Here is a 16,767-nt window from a genome sequence, read left to right on the forward strand (position 1 = left end):
AGGCTGCCTGCCCGGCTAAGGAATCTACCACACAGATCGACACTGTCAAGCCTCTTACTCACCAACACCAGATCAATCACACACAAAATGGATGAGCTACACTTACACATGGAACTGCTGCTTTATGATTTTCACAAAAGCCTGGCTGAACACACTCATCAATAGTAGCTAACAGCTAGCAGCTAACCCGGCAAGCAAGCAAGTCACCCACCAGCAAGAACAAGACAGGGTAGGTGAATTAAAACAATGTCTGAGTTGAAAACGCGTCTTGATGTTACGCAAGGGCCCTGTTCATGTTGTACAGACAAATTCATTGCATTGTATGTCTGTTAAGAGGCACGAAGGCTCAAAAACTTGCCCCGTTAACTGCTGTTTTAGCTCAGTGGAAGCTTGTACACGTAGGGTAGGCAACTCAGTGTTGCCTGCACTGATTCCGGTCAAGGCTTTTTCAATCAAAAGTACTCGAATATTTATAGCGATCAAGATTAACATAAAAATTGGCTGGAATTCTCCTTTAACACCAATTATATTTCACTTTTCTGTGTTCATTTGCTGTCATCTGCTTGCTTTCTTCAGCTGTACAGGAAGACTTTTTTTCTCTGGTGGCAGCCTTTTCTGTCTTGAACTGTTGAGCCAGAGAGACCCATTACTCTCTAGAATTACATGATAAGCTAGATCAGGAGGGAATGGAGTTTGCAAAGGTGTTATAATTCAGATCCTGACTGAAGAGAATTACATTTTAGAGAGAAAAATAGATGCTAACAAAAAAGTAAGAGAGAGGCAACCAAGTTAGTAAAGATGGATAAAAAGTGAATGGGGCTAGATGTTAAGTAGAAGGTTGATGCTGTACATAGAACATAGCAGGATTGAGCAGGAAAGCACAAAGAGCAAGACAAATTGTCTTTATCAACCCCCCTGTAATAAATGTCTTTGCTCATGTCGGTTATCAGGGTGTACGTTTAATGATCTTTGGCATAGCTGTTGATGCAGCCCTTAAACAGGGCAATTAGAAGGTTTTTAAGGTTGGGGAGAGCATTGCTTACATTATTCATGGCAGTCTAGACTTCCAGGTCTGAGTGGGGAAACACATAGTCAGGGGCTTGCCAGAAAGAAGGAAAGCCAGAGTCTAGCCTACATCAAGCCAAAACACACACACACACACACACAGTACTATTCTCCCCAAAGCCACTAACATACAGCAGCCCTGAATGTACTCTGACACATCTTACCAGCCAATCAGCTGCAGTGCCCTGATGTGACCTATCCTCAGCCGATCATCCTGCTGTTAGACGAGGGGTTTTCCTTTCTCATCATTCTCCTTCCACAGAGAGGACTTGTTATCAACGGCGCTTAATACATGCAGCACTATGGGCTTATACAGTACAGACACTAACAGAAATCAGTTGACAGTGATAAGACCTCTCGTAAAGCACACAGGTTATGTAAATTTGTTTAGCCTTATTGATGAGGGTGGGGCTGCGTTCTTTACTCTGCTCTATTTTTAGGCTGAGGTGCGAGCAGAAAGCCACTGATGCAGCTGTTAACCAGTGTTATGTTGTTTGGATTCAAGGTGTCAGATCAAAACCACAAAGCTAATATTAGTAGCAGTTTGCATCGACAAACCATCCACACTGGAGCATTTCAACCTCCTGGTTTTCCACCTCCAGTCTGGTATGACATATTGTATGATGCTGCACAGAGCAGTACGCCAAGGTCGGTTATGTGAACTAGTTTCTATTGTCTGTGCCTAAAATGTGATTAACGACCGGTCCACAGAGAACAGAGACGAGTGAGTGTGTGTGTGTGTGTGTGTGTGTGTGTGCGCACATGCTAAGGGGCTTGTCAGCGGAAACAGGCACTGATGCAGGTACCTGGGGAAGCCCTGACACACACACACACACACACACACCCCACACCACACACACCACACACACCCACACACACACACACACACCACACACACACACACACACACCACACACACACCCACTGCCATCACACACACTGCCTCCTTCCATCATCCTGCTGTGTCTAATAAGTCAGCAGTTCTACTTCTAATACTGTAAATCCCATAAAACAAAGATTTCGCTCAACTCCGCTCATACTGTAGGAAGGAGCGCGTGCAGCATTTTTACAGTTAAAACTTCATTATCATGCGGGAGAATAGGCCGGGCAGAGTTTTGTTTCATTTCCTCATCAATACCCAGACGCATTTATGCAGCTGGTAATGACGGATACAAATATGGGCTAAATATTAAATTACCTGGTGCCCTGAGAACAGATAAACCCTCTTAAGTGCTTTCTAAAAAATCTGCTGTCATAGCCCTCCAAACAAACACACACACACACACACACACACACACACACACACACACACACACCTCTCTCTCTTCCCATTCCCTTTTACTGGCGGTAGCCTGGTGCAGGTTCCCATGGAAACCAGCCTACTCTGAGCAACGGCAGATGGAGAGGGAGCTGGAGGTCTAAATTTATCTCCCAGCATCCTTTCTGACTAAAGACGCACACTGGCAGTAGGAAGTGAGGAGGGGAAATGCTTGGCCTCAGCATGCATTGGCCACCTGGTATGACCCTTGACATCTAACCCCCTTTGGGTGACGATGGGTTGACATGGCAGCAGATACACACATACAGTAACGTCTGCGGCAGTTTAAACCGCAAGGGTCATGATCTCAATGAAGCAATACACCATTTGATACTGCCGAAGGCTCTGCAGCATACCCTAAGTAAAAGGTAAATGGAAAGTTAAACCACAGTCCACCAACACTAAAAACAGAGCTGTCAATCAAACCACACATCCTAGATGGTCACACTAACCATTTACAAAACCCGAGGAAGGAACAGTTTGGTTTGATAGTAAATGACTGGAAAAGAAAGAAACCCAGACAGAACCAGACGCCAGATAGGGCGTAAAACCTCAGTGGGCAACACTCACCAGGGGATATCACTGCTGTCAGTTAAAGCCTCTCGCTACGGAGGACGCCGCCTGAAAAAACAACACATACCAGAGCTCTCACTCACTCTCTCAGCTCCGTGTGGGATGCAGCGGGATCGTTGCACCTTTGAGGCGAGAGGGTGTAGAGAAGGATTTCACAGGGCTTTGATAAGACTGGCAGTTCACAACCGTCGCAGTGTTCACTTTGATTAAACACAAGCCAGTGAACTGCAGGTCAATACCGGCCTTCAAACAAACATAAGTGGCAACAGCAGAGCCGGGCAAGGCACACCTAGAAGGCAGAAGATTGCGCTGTGAGTTTTAATAATATCCCTGGCAGCAGAAAAAATCTGGTCCTTTTGGTGACATAATCAATTGTAAAAGCAAACTGACGACTAAATTGCAGATTAACAGGTTTTCCATCTTTTTTTTGTGGCCAAGACTTTCATTCGTAGTCACTTAGTTCATCAATTTAAATTAAGTAGTCCAACATTTGTCTCCGAGGGCTTTACCTCTGTTCAAAGAGGAGCTCTATCCTGGATTTGGATAAGGAATAAGTTCCACAAAATTCCCTAAAATTCAGGAGGAAAAAAAGAGAAACCTCAGGCAAGATTGACAGATGAGGGAACGGGCATTGAGTAGGAATCTTGTACCACAAGGGACACTCTTTCCAACTTTAAAGAAGTCTGTGAATTTGAATCATTGTATCATAATGTCCATACAATTCAGTAACATTCTTTGACATGCAAAAAAAAACAGCTCAGGTATGTTGTCCTTAAACTGAGTTTTTGACATTCAAAAACTTCATCTTCAACTTCAACATCTTTTAACTTACAAAATACTCTTGGCAGTGGTAAGTTGCTAGGTTATAATGTACCAAATGACAAATTTGAAATAAAAAAAAGCAATCAAATGTAAACACCCTTGGAACAGCTGCAATAACTTAACAACTGATTTGCCATAGCTGACAAGTAAAGTAATGAAAAGGGGGGGGGGGGGGGGGCGGGGACTGGAGAGAGAGCGGAATACAGAGACAGTTTAAATAAGATAGGAAGACAGAGTGAGAAAGACGAGAGTGAGAGGTGAGCACAGAGCGAGAGAGAGAGAGAGAGAGAGAGAGAGAGAGAGAGAGAGAGAGAGAGAGAGAGAGAGAGAGAGAGAGAGAGAGAGAGGAGAAAAAGAGAAAGAGACAGAGACAGACAGACAGTTTAGATTACCTGACGGAGCAGTCTGGTCTTCCCCTTAGAGACGCTTCACAGGCACTGTGAGACAAGCGGGAGAGCCAAAGAGTGAGAGCGGATATGACTGTTGGTGGGTGTGTGGAGGGTGTGTTGCAGGAGAGTGAGAGAGAGAGAGAGAGAGAGAGAGAGAGAGAGAGGAGGAAGGAGAGGAGAGAGGAGAAAGAGAGGAGGTGGGGGTGAGACAAAAAGAGTGATGGAGAGGATGAAGGGACGACAGTAAATGTTTCTACTGTACAATGTAAAGGGAGGAGCAGCAAGAAGCAAGAAGAAACTAAAAGAGACTTATATTCTCATAGCGTGAGTAATTAATTGCTCCAAAAAAAAAAAAAAATCACACCATCCTCTGTGAAACCACAGTGATGGCAATTGTCACATTTCTTATTGCAACCAAATCGCAGGACAAACCAAGAAAACAAAAAACAGGTTTAGGACAGGAGCTGCTGGTGGCGTGCGTCACACTGGAGAGGATTAAAAACAGGTCCTACATGGGTTTTCCCATCACAAAGAACCCTGAGGGCTACTCCTTTCAGTTATCATCTCCTTATCAGCAAAGTTATCTTATTGTTGTGGCGTGTGAAATAAAAAGCAGCGGGGAACAAATCGCCTGTCTACAAGAACAAGAATCATTTACATTAATCTTCCACTCTCAGTCACTGTGCTGCATCTGTAAATGAATTCCAGAGAAGCATCCATTCAAGCCAGCCCCCGCATTACACAGAACTTGGACTAGGCCTATCAGCGGTGCAACACGAGAGAGAGAGAGAGAGAGAGAGAGAGAGAGAGAGAGAGAGAGAGAGAGAGAGAAAGAGAAAGAGAAAGAGAAAGAGAAAGAGAAAGAGAGAATTAAGAATGAATGGAGGTCCTGCTGTTCCATAGAGCTTTGCCTCACTGGCAGAGCACAGGAAGTGTGAGTCACACACTCTAAAATAAACACACTCACACAGCAACGAGCCGGCACACAGAGCAAGTGGATGGCTGAAGGCAGGCAGAGGGAATATGGATCTACAGGCCAGCAACAAGTGGTGGTCTAGTGGGACTCACAGCCAGATGATGGGATGTTTCTCTCCTTCTCCAATTGATCAATTATATTTCTTTTAGTTTTTCTTTTCAATCTCATTAAACCATACACCTGTTCATTTGCTTTCTTTATCAATTCGTCCCTCTGCTCTTCTCCTGTGCTGTTGCTCACATGTCCTCCTATTCTTTCTCCTCTGCTCTGTGTTTCCATTCTGATTTCATTTGGTCCCAGTCAATATGAATGCTGGTCAGGACTTGGTGATTACCCCTGGCTCTGCTGGCTGACTGCTGTAGGGGACCGTGCTGAACTGACGCTGGGCTCCTCTCACAGGCTGCTGGCTTTGCGGGCCGAAGCCCTGTATTGTGTCTGCTTGAATGTGCTCATTGTCACCCTTTACAGCACGCACCTTCTATACTGTACTTCCCTGCGAGGGACCTTCACCCATCCGTCATCCCTTTGTCCTCTGTTCTTCAGACTGAGCGGTTCTGACGGGAAGGTTGGGGGGAGGCAGAGGCCCGGGAACAAAACTGCCACTGTTGCGATGATTGACAGGAAAGTTGCTCTACACAGACGCAACGATTAGCAAAGCCGGGAACCGGGCTGCAGACACACACAGTCTGGTTAGGAACTAGAGAGAGCTGGCAGGCATTAAGTTGAACAGCCGTGCAAGGCAAGCGCCAACAGAGAAGATAATCATTTTGAAGACTGGGATCAAAATGGGAAGTGCAACGATCATGAAGGTGTGAAAGCAAGCTTTCGCGATGCAAATGGTACCCATATGCTACCCACTGGCCCCAAGCATGTCAGGCTCACATTATGTAAAGCTGTTCTCATTTTCAGTTAATGGAAACAAGGTCTCCCCTGTGGTATGTATATGATAATTTCACATATATGAAAAACAGCCACAATATAATGCAGAGACAAGCAACACCTAAAATGTACACATCATACTTTATAAGAAACTCCATGTTGTTTTGGAGCAGCCACAGACTATAATTTAGACCAAATGAATGGTTTGCGGGTTTACAGACAGATGACATATTTTTGGACTTTCACCCTATGAACTGCAGACACAGGCAGTAAAAAAGGCAAATATGGGAGTATGCAGAGAGGGTGCTCTCTGTTCTGAAGGCAGATTATTTCAGATGTGTGGTCTTCCAGTAAACTGACCCCTGTCTGTTCATAAGATTGTGGTATTATGATAGAAACAAAACCTATTTCAAGAGGGAGCCCACCTAGTGTATAAAAGCCACTGTGGCTCAGTATTGCTCTACCTGTTTGCATTTATTTCGAAAAAAGAACAAACAAAAAAAACAAGTGGGCTGAGTCTTCTGGAAACAGCATGCCAAACCACTAAATCCAAGTCATCACTTGGTTAAATGTAGCTGTATCATCACTCCACTTGAAAATGTAATGACATGAAACTTAAATACACCTTATTTGCATTAGTAAAGTAAAATAGTAAAGTAAAAGTTTGACATAAACCTCATAACTTTAAGATACAGCTTTCAGTTTCAGAAAAGACCATGACTGGATAGCACCAACAAACAGTGTTATGAGTGTGTGTGTTCTTAAGCAGACAGCGGAGCATTGGGCAACTAATGTCATATACAGAGCCGGAGGAATATCCAAATGTTTTTGATATGATCCATATGATCGCGTGACTCTAGGGATGTTAATGTCGGTCTGTCAGTTTGTTTGGGTGGTCCACCACTTTGGTCCCGACTGAAGTGTCTCAACAACTATTGAATGGGTTTCCATTAAATGTAGCACAGACATGTATTTCCCCCTGAGGATAAAATGTAACAACGTTCGTTATCTTCTGACTTTTTACTTGGCACCATCATCCGATCAACATTTTAATTTGTCCAACACTTTTGGTTGATGACAAAATGATGCAAAAATGACATACCCATCAGCCTCAGCTGCACTTTGTGTTTAGTGCTAATTAGCTCATGTTAGTATGCTAACACCCTAAACTAAGGGGAACATGGTAAACAGTATACCTGTTTAACATGAGCATGTTAGCATTCAGCTCAAAGCACCATTGTGCTTAAAAGAGTACTCCACCAGTTTATCATTATAATTAGTCAGTCGATAACTATGAAAACCTTAGCTTAAATTAGGAAATATTTGATCCAAAAATAAGCAATAATCAAAAGTACCTTGTGCCAACTTTCAGCACACTAGTTTTAAATTTTTGGATAAGGCATTCAAATATATACAAATACAAATGTATTTTCACACAAACATACATAGGCATAATACAGCTAGTGGCGAGCGGTCTTGTACATGCAACCAACCGGCCTGCTAATGGAGTTGAGCATGCTAGTCTTTTGTTAATGCCAATCGATACGTATCCTCAGCTGATGTGATATCAGATCCTTTAAAACACTGAAAGACGGACCACCCTCTGTTTCACTCAGCATCTCTCTTTTTTATCTTGATGGGTTTCTCTGCCTCTCCTTTCTCTATTTATTTCTATTTCTATGAGACACAGAAATATCCAATCCCCTCATTGCAGCAACTCTCCCCTCATTTAGTTCTCAGTTTCAGCCTTGCAACACACACTCATTATCTTTTCCTTGTCCATGGTGCTGAAGCATTAATAAGTGTCACTGTCTTTATATGCAGCAAAGTAAACTTTATGTATATTATGCGGAAGGCTACCAGGAAATCATGTCTCCAGGGTTGCTGTGGGTAGTCATTATGGAAAGTAGCCTGGCCCTGAGTAAAGTCCCTGATTGGTAAGTCATACCATATGTAGAGCTGATATATCATTAGCAATTTGCCACGGCAGTGTGAACCCAGCTATTATGGTTTATACAGTATTAGTGTTTTCTGAGTCTTAAGTATTAGTTTTGTTTCACTGCCTCAAAGGCAAAATGGTCTTCTGACATGAAACACACATTAGGGACAGCAGCAGTGAACAAACAGACTCCGGGGCCTCATAGGGAGTTACTGTAGCAGAGTTAAAACAGATACACAGTGTCTGTCAAAGAAACCTCATCTGCCTTTGAGCTCGACACCAAGCATCAGAACGCAGCACGAGTGGTGTGCAAATGAAGTAAAAGCGTGACAAAGCACAGGGTGGGGGGGTGGAGGGAGCGAGAGCAGATAAATATAGAAAGAGGAACTGACATTTTCAAAAGCTGTCCTCCTGCGCCCACAAGTTTCAGTGATGCGTGGACGTCAAGATCACAGTGCAAATTCTCCCACGCAGCTTACTGTACCTGTCGTTCACAGTCGGCTGCATTTTATTTGCTCTCTTAAATCATGGTGCAACTGTAAAGAATAGGCTGTGCCTGTGAGGCGATGTGGGGCGATCTTCAGTTAAGGTGATTGGAGAGGGAACAAATATGAAGCTGAACCTCAATCTTTTTTTGGTAGGTTAAGGTTAAAAATGTTTTGTTATTATCCAATGCAAGCATGGTATGTGTATTTTTTCTGAACCACAGAATTAGCAATCTTCCTCTACGTGCCGATAAGCTGTGCAAGTGTGCAGTAATTCTTCATTTGAAGACAGCAGTCATTTCCGTGGAGTCATTTCTGTTTTCACTTAAGTTATCTATTTCTTTATGAAGTCACCCATGTGGATTCCTCCCCAGTGATGGGAAACCCTGTGCTAGTTCCTCTTTCTGCAGCTGCTGTACTACATCCAACGCTGCAGCAGGTACAGCTAGCACTGCTGCAACACTGTGCATGACCCGGCGCCGTGCCTTATCTGCACATCTCGGTAACCTGTAACTATGTGCATTTGAGCTGTTAAGTTGGAGCTGCGGGTGCTTTCAGCGCTGCCTGCACAAACACAGACACGGCGAAGAGTCAACAGGTGGAAGCTCAGCCTGAGTGTGTTCAAACACGAGGACCGGGCCGCAGAATGTGTTAACACGGCCTCCATCTCTAACTCGCTCTCCAGGCCTGGCAGAGGGACGCCCTTCTGATCGGGGAGTTTACACAAAGCCAGGCCAGTCCAAGTAATTTCTACCCACAGTGACAAACAACTCCATTCAACCAAAGTGTCGGTTTACAGTTTACTCTCCCTCCTCCGCTGCTTGCCCCTGCTGCCCATTCTGCCCGGTGCCACGCTGCATTAGTGGCCTGTCAACAGAGGCTCTCCTGGCGCATCGACGCCTCGTCATCTGCCCTTCATTCTCAATGCACATATACAAACGCAATGTGCCAGAACCCGTCGGTTTATGTGTTTCTCTGAGAGTGGAGGTGTGTGTTTGGAAGAGAGAGAGGGAAAGAGTGCGAGACAGAGAATAACAAGATAGAGGAGAAAACACTTTGTGCAAATGCGTAGGACAGAGACAGACACAGAGACAGAGAATAAGCTCTTGTACATGGTCATTGCATTAGTCTTCTCAATACATGGCTTTGACCTATGGTAGTGGGTCTATCTGCCAACTGAGAAAGGCTGTCAATTGTGTACGCGGTGTGCATTCTCTATATCTGAAGACTGCAGCTCCAGGGCTGAGTGAGACAGCTTATCAATCACATATGACAATCAAGTGCAGCTAAAACAGTCTCTTAGCAAATCTGTGTGTGTTTGTGTGAATGTGTGGAACTGATATGCAGAATGTACAGAATACAACTTAACTATAAACTACACTGAAGGTTGCTTACTGCATGCATATCATGTAGGTTTTTGTGTTTCTCTAAAATAATTGTGGACATCAATGCAAAAAATGGATCTGGTTCTTGATTTTTTTTTGGTTGCTGTACTTTCGTATCTGATCCTCCCAAACCCCTGATGTTCCCAATATTTCCTCTCTCTCTATTGCACCATAACATATTTTCAGACTCCTTAGTGGTGTCTGTCTGGTAATGCAAATAGTTTTTGTTTAATTTTGAGATATCTATCTGAGTCTGTCAATATTAACATTATTATCTCTTTACAGAAACAAGGACCTGGAAAACCCCTTAGAAGCACCTTCTAGAAAATAAATAGTCCCTATGAATACTACTGTGTTAAATGAATTATCCATACAATGAAATCGTTCTTTTTGAAAGAAAAAGTTGCTGTAGATTCTTTTTCCAAAAGGAACCTTTCAAAGCTGTGAGCACCACAACAAAATCTACCTCCAATGTTTTTGTGGAGGTGGAAATCTCTGAGACAGAGACCTCAAAACCAAATACTAGCAAAACGTTCATGGAAAGATACCAAAACATTCAGCATTATTTGGGTGAACAAATCCTTTAAGTAGTTTTAAAGTTACATACGAGTTTATTTTTAGTTTACTGAGAGTATACGAGTACCAAAACATTCAGCATTATTTGGGTGAACAAACCCTTTTAAGTAGTTTCAAAGTTACAAACGAGTATATTTCTACAGTTTGCCAGTGTCACATATGTATTCTCCAAGCTTGTTTCTCACTGAAAATGTTAAATCATCACGTTGTTTTCACTGCATAAGCTTATCTTCACAGTAACAGTTGTCAACAGCAAGGTGCTAAAGATACAGAGCCTTACTGTTCTGTAAACACAAGGTTGAGAAGGATTAAGGTGTCGAGATGAGTGTCAATACCTGCATGCTGCTTAGTAACAAAGCGCCAGGGACAAGCATGGGGTCCATTTTCTTTACCAAAACTCTGACTCCAAGTTTAAAGTTCCTGTAAAAATAAGTTATTTGCTATGAAAAAAGGGGACACCTTCATAAGTAAGTCAAACATGGCCCTCCCTAGTGAAAAAACTAACTGGCCCACATTGCATTAGCAGACAGACAGAAAGGTGTCACTGGCTGTACTCATTGTTGCTGGGAGGTGTAGTCTAGTCTGGCCGCTAGGGAAGGCCACGCCGTCTGGTTCCAGGGCTCAGCGACAAACCCATATTCCTGCACACTGCCTCTGAATATGTTCAAATACATTCCATGATACACACACATCATGGATGAACACTTTTTTCTCTCCTCATGTCCAAACAGACCGTTCAAATTGCTCTGGTAGGTAAGCGAGCACAAAGGTCACATGACCCACATTAGGGGAATTAGCAGGGCATTACTTAAGCTGTCATCACCTCATAAAGGTCTGGTAACAGGAGTAGAAACCTCCCCCCACCACACACACACAACACACACACCACACCATCACACATACCACACACAAACACACACACACACACACACACACACACACACACACACACACACCACCAACCTGCTAGTCCTCAGAGCTGCATCCTACTGCCTGTGTGAGGCGGATCATTTGAATACAAAGCAGAGAAACAAAGACATCCTTAAAATAGAGATGCTGTGGCTTTCAAAGAAGCACACTGCAGAGACACAGCCAGAAAACAGAGAGAGAGAAAGAGACAGTGAGTTGAGCAGGCTTATGGTAAGAAAGTGAGACACTGTATCGATGCAGGATAGGTGGCTGGATACATTGATTTCCTGTTAGTTCTTGCCCGGTTATGTATGGCTGACTTGTCATCCAATACAGGTTGAAGAACTGTCTCTGAACATGCCCTTAGCCAGGCTTCACTGGCTTTTCGGTATGGATACACATACATTGGATAATTATGTTACCTCAGAGAATGTTTCCCACTGAGGATATTTACTGTAAAAGCTTTCTGTCATGCCAGGTTATGAAAAGTATTATTATTATCATTTTCCATTTTACCCACAAACCTTTCAAAAACACTGTACAATTGTACAGCTTGCTGTTTAATGGGAGTAACTCAATTTCTATACAGTACCATATAGAGTCATGTGTTCAAACTGATTTATTGCTTTGCTGATTTGCCCAACTGAGGATGACTGAAACTAGACTGATGTTTGCCATATTTTGAGGTCGGGGCACAATTTTATTTCAAGCCATTAAAAAAAAACAAATATGTGGACACAAATGAAAAAAAAAAAATGTTTTATGGTTCTTGATTTCCTCCAGGTTAAAATACCTCTATATTCCCTTCACAATAAACAGTCTAGTTTCTGAAACACTGACTTTACATTCACACTGTAAGTGATATAATCAACAAGTCACTAGTAGTTAATTCATTTCCTAGAGAGCTGGAGTTACGTGAAAGCTGGATGACATGCATGTTTAACAAGCTTGTCAGCTGACACGTTGTGGTCAGCAGCTGTAGATTTAAACAGGTTGAGTTAGCCAGGTACTCCTGACAGGTACCATCAAAGTTTCCACGCCAAAAAAAACGAATTTAGAGAACAGCTGAATCCATATAAATGACAGAAAGTTATTCAACTCTTTTTTACTAAATGTGTACTTATTAAGAGTTAATGTGTTGCTTTCATCATGCCTTTTTTAACTTAAATATTATGAAGCCTTATAAAAAGGAATAAACATTAAACGGTATAATTTCCCTTTTTAAAATCATTATATTGATGGAATCCAGGCTCATTGTAGTCCACATTTCATGAGTAAACAAATAGCAACTTCAGCAAAGCCTTAATCTGACAGACTAACAGCATAACTTTCTGGAAGAACGGAAATGTGTTTATAGTACATTTGAATAGCAGATGAGACAATCATAAGCCTTAACCCACAAAACCTAAACAAATGGCAAGATGTGCCCTCCAGTAATCTAATCTAAAGACAAAGAAAATCTATTCTGGGGACGGCAAGTAGGATAAGTTTCATAATTGAAGCAGTCTGACTACAAATTGTACAAAACTCAAACAGTGCATACCATCAAAGTTAACCGGCATCTGAACAAATCCAACAAAGTGAATGAGGTTTAGTGAAGAGTGAGCTTACCAGCTGAGGTCTGTGATTGTGGAGAGAAAGAAGTTTAGATCAGGACTGTTTCAGATTCAGTGAGAACCCTCCTCGGGTTTTACACACACATGCACACGCTACCAAATACACAAACTGCCACAAACACAACAAAATCATATTAGGCAGGTCTTGGCAGCACCGGTTTTGTCAGCCCACAGTGTTCACTCTGCTCTCCGTGGTTTGGCAAGACTCGACAGGCATTCGGTTGGAAGAGACGCATTTCACTCGGCTGTAAGAAGGATGATTGACAGGTCTGGCCTTTCCTCAACATAAGTCTCAGTTTAAGGTTAGTTGGTGTATGGATATATATTGGTGTTGTTCCTGTAATATGATATGGATGGTTGAGTCGCTACAACAGAAAGTAGGTTACTAGATCAATACTATAATTATTATTATACTATAATAACAAAGTCAAAGAATGTTACAAGTAGCAATATTTAGTGGCCGAGAAGTATGAGTTACTGAAGCAATAGGATTTTCGTCTACAGCCATGTGCTGTCAGGCAAAGCAGTTCTTTAAGATAAACGCTAATGCTAACATGCACACAGTGAAAAATGCTTAAATGGTAATGTTTAGCAGGTAATATTGACCATGTTCTCCATCTCAGTTTAGCCTGTTAGCATGTTAACATTTGCTAATTAGCAGTAAACATAAAGTCCAGCTATTGGTAATAAACCAATGGGGAGCTAGATGAAAAATCATCTGTAGCTAATTTTAGGGCAGTTCATCCCATAGTTCACTCAAAATGAAACATGTCAACCTTATGGTAGGACTAGATGAAAAGTCAAGGGATTACTAAAGTCAGTAGGTTTTATCATTTGGAAGAAGTCTCAAAATGTCATGCAATTAACCCATTAGATGTATTTTAGCATGGCCTAAAGTTGTGGGCCAACTGAACGAACCACACTGCCATCCACAGAGCCAGCCCACTAGCAGGAAATGTCTGACATTAGACAGAGGATAAAAATGAATACCCATAATAAATATCACCCTCAGACTAAAGGCCTAGTCTGGCTTTAGAGGGATAACATTTTTGAAAATCTTCCAAGACTTGTTTGATGACATAGACACAGTAGTAAAGACTTGGTAGAATACAATGAAACAAAATGTTTACCATGAAAAACTGCACTGAGGATAATTTGATAACACTGTAGTTACACAGAAAAGCAATAAACAGTGCATTACACAGATTGATGGAATGAAACAATGATACTCTCTGCAAAGCAAACTACATCTTCTGAGTTGTTGCAGCTACACTTGAACAACAAAAGAAGAGTGAAAAATGTCATCCTTTTCCCAATCCTTCCAGCCACTCGAAAGCCATCGACTATGCCATCCAACCTATGACTTGTGTATCTGTAATGCTGATAACAACATGCCCAATCATGCAAGCCAAAACACACAACCATGACCAATGAAAGAAAGACTGTTGTAGGCTTAGCAACAGGGACAGCTCGTTCTCACATGACCGAAGACACCATCCGTCTCACAGGCGGACAAAGAAACATTATGCTTTTACACTGATAAAAAAAACTCCCAGGGAATTTAGCTCGAGAAGTTAACTCAAAATGCACAATCTTGTTACAACGCTTGTCATAAAGACAATTTTGAAATTGTGTATATCTTTTCTTTTTTACACCTGCAACAATGTATGTGTGTCTCATCTCGTTTCTCTCAGCAACAAATTGATTTCTCCACTCCACACCCTCCACTCCCCCCTCCTCTCTCTCCAAAACTCTCACCAGGGTTTCTCCTGATCTCTCTCTTCTATGTAATTTAGGCACTCCCACAGTAATGGACACCCTACTCAGGGGCAGCGAGTGGGAACCCAGCCCCGCTGCTCCAGCTACTGTACTCTCAAAGACTCCTGATCAGCTTATCAGATAGCTACATACACTACTCCAGCTTTAGCAGTGAGACAAAGAAAAAGAAAGAGAGTCCTGGAGAACAATGAAGAAGAGGGTTGAGGGAGCTGAACCTCTGGCTGGTCACATGCTTTCAAGCCATGCAGCTCCTGGTCTCCTTGTGGGTGTGGGTGTCAGAGTGAAATATGGCTTTTACCCTGTGGCCAGAGATGCACCAAAAGGCTATGTGCCCAACCTACCACAATCTTCTTCTCCCTCCCCCTAGCTTTTTCATTGGCCCGGCACACTGTCAATCAGCTGACATTGGGGCAAGACTGGGTCTCTAAGAGGGTGAGTGCAGTGCCATTAAACATATTACAGTTAGAGAGTGTTGATAAAAAGTCAAAGTCTGCAGTGACTAAGCTGGAGTTGCTCCCTTGCACTGTGCTGACGGTGCAAAGCAGGGAAGAAAGGGGAGGAGGTGGGGGACTACCTGGGTGCAAACACTGTTTGAGGTTGTTGAGGACGAGGATTACATAATAGACTGTAACATCGCCAACGTAGGAAGAGCTTCCAACAGCATTCCCTTTCCTTTTACTCAAAACATATGCCACCAAGTATTTTAAAGTCAAAGCTTTTGGTCTCTTGACCCAAATCCAAAAGGATTAAGGGTCTGGCATCAAGTAATGAAAGTTGCCACTCTCAAAGGGCGGCACCAAGCGTGCATTGGAAAATCTCACTGCACGCAATTGAATAACACTACGACCAATCACAAAAACATGGGGTGACGTATCCAGAGCCTCACATGCTTAGCTATTAGCGGAGCTAACTGGTAGATTAGACTTTTCTGTATCCGGTCGGCAAAACAGTAAAAACGTCTTTCTTGCAAAAGAATGATTTGAGCACCGTCTTCTGGTCCTGTTTTAGATAAGTCTAACTTGTTTATTATAGCAGCTAAAGCCGTTTCAAACAACTGGTGTTTATCCGTAGCCATCTAGCAATGTTTACTAATGACTTTGACGTTGCAGCGGCTGTCGTCATCCAATTAGCTTGCCTCTGGTCGCCTATATCAGATATACCGATGTGATTGGTGCAGCTTGGCTAAAATGGCATAGGTAATGAGCAGCATTACTTGATGCCACAGTAACTTGCTGAGCAAATTCAAATTGTGCTTTTGCAGAACTCTGGATTTCCAGGGTAGCTGTAAATCCTAATTCATTTAAAACGTATAATATCCAACAGGGGTGCACGATTCAGAATATGTCACGATTCAATATGGATTTTTAGGCTCAAGAATCAATTCAAAAATCGATTTTAAATTCAATTTAATTCAATTTAAAAAACAATTCACAGTATGTAAATGTAGTTACTTTTCCAATGTGATAGTTGAATCTGTAGAGTTTAAATCGCGATACGAATGTGAATCCATTTTTTTGCACACCCCTAATATACAATTAGTTTAACTTTACTGTTATGTGCCACAAGTCCAGTATGTGCTGGGATATGCTGCAAATCCAGGAAAGAAGAGGGTACAGTATAGAAAATGGAATGACAGATGTGTGGGTGACGAGCTGCACTGGTTGGTTTTCTTTTTCAACATCTGTTTTTTTTCTCAATTACACCGCAGCAAATCTGTGTCCGTAGCTCTGTGTGACAGACCATCTACAATATCAAACACACTGTTTTCTATGCCTTCCATTCACAAGTTCCTTTAACAGAGTGATTCATGCTGAGCAGCACCATCACCTGACCATTAGTCTCCATCTGTTAATCCACCGTGACAGAGTGACAAATGTGACACGGGATTCCTTCACTGAGGCTGCAGTGCATTGTGGAGCTTGATCCTGCCCGAGGTGATTCGCCTGCTGTCATGCCTTTTGTTTGACTATGAGGCTGGTGGATGAACTCTGTCTCATAAAGGATCATTAGGGTTTTGAGACAGACATCTAAATGAGCAAATCAGGGAATATGTAGC

General features: G+C 42.5%; 1 protein-coding gene across 3 annotated transcripts in view; it reads right to left on the reverse strand.

Moving 5' to 3' along the window:
- hivep3b (HIVEP zinc finger 3b) overlaps window positions 1-16,767 on the reverse strand; it is a 38,442-nt gene that overhangs the window by 15,193 nt on the left and 6,482 nt on the right. Inside the window, exon 2 of one of the 3 annotated variants that reach the window (XM_032518076.1) lies at window positions 4,171-4,215. The exons of the other annotated variants lie outside the window; for them this stretch is intronic. The gene's annotated coding sequence lies outside the window, so the exon portion shown is untranslated. The remainder of the gene's footprint in view (window positions 1-4,170; window positions 4,216-16,767) is intronic. 3 annotated transcript variants of the gene reach the window in all.

This window comes from Etheostoma spectabile, chromosome 6 (assembly GCF_008692095.1).
Source record: "Etheostoma spectabile isolate EspeVRDwgs_2016 chromosome 6, UIUC_Espe_1.0, whole genome shotgun sequence".
NCBI classification, from domain to species: Eukaryota; Metazoa; Chordata; class Actinopteri; order Perciformes; family Percidae; genus Etheostoma; species Etheostoma spectabile.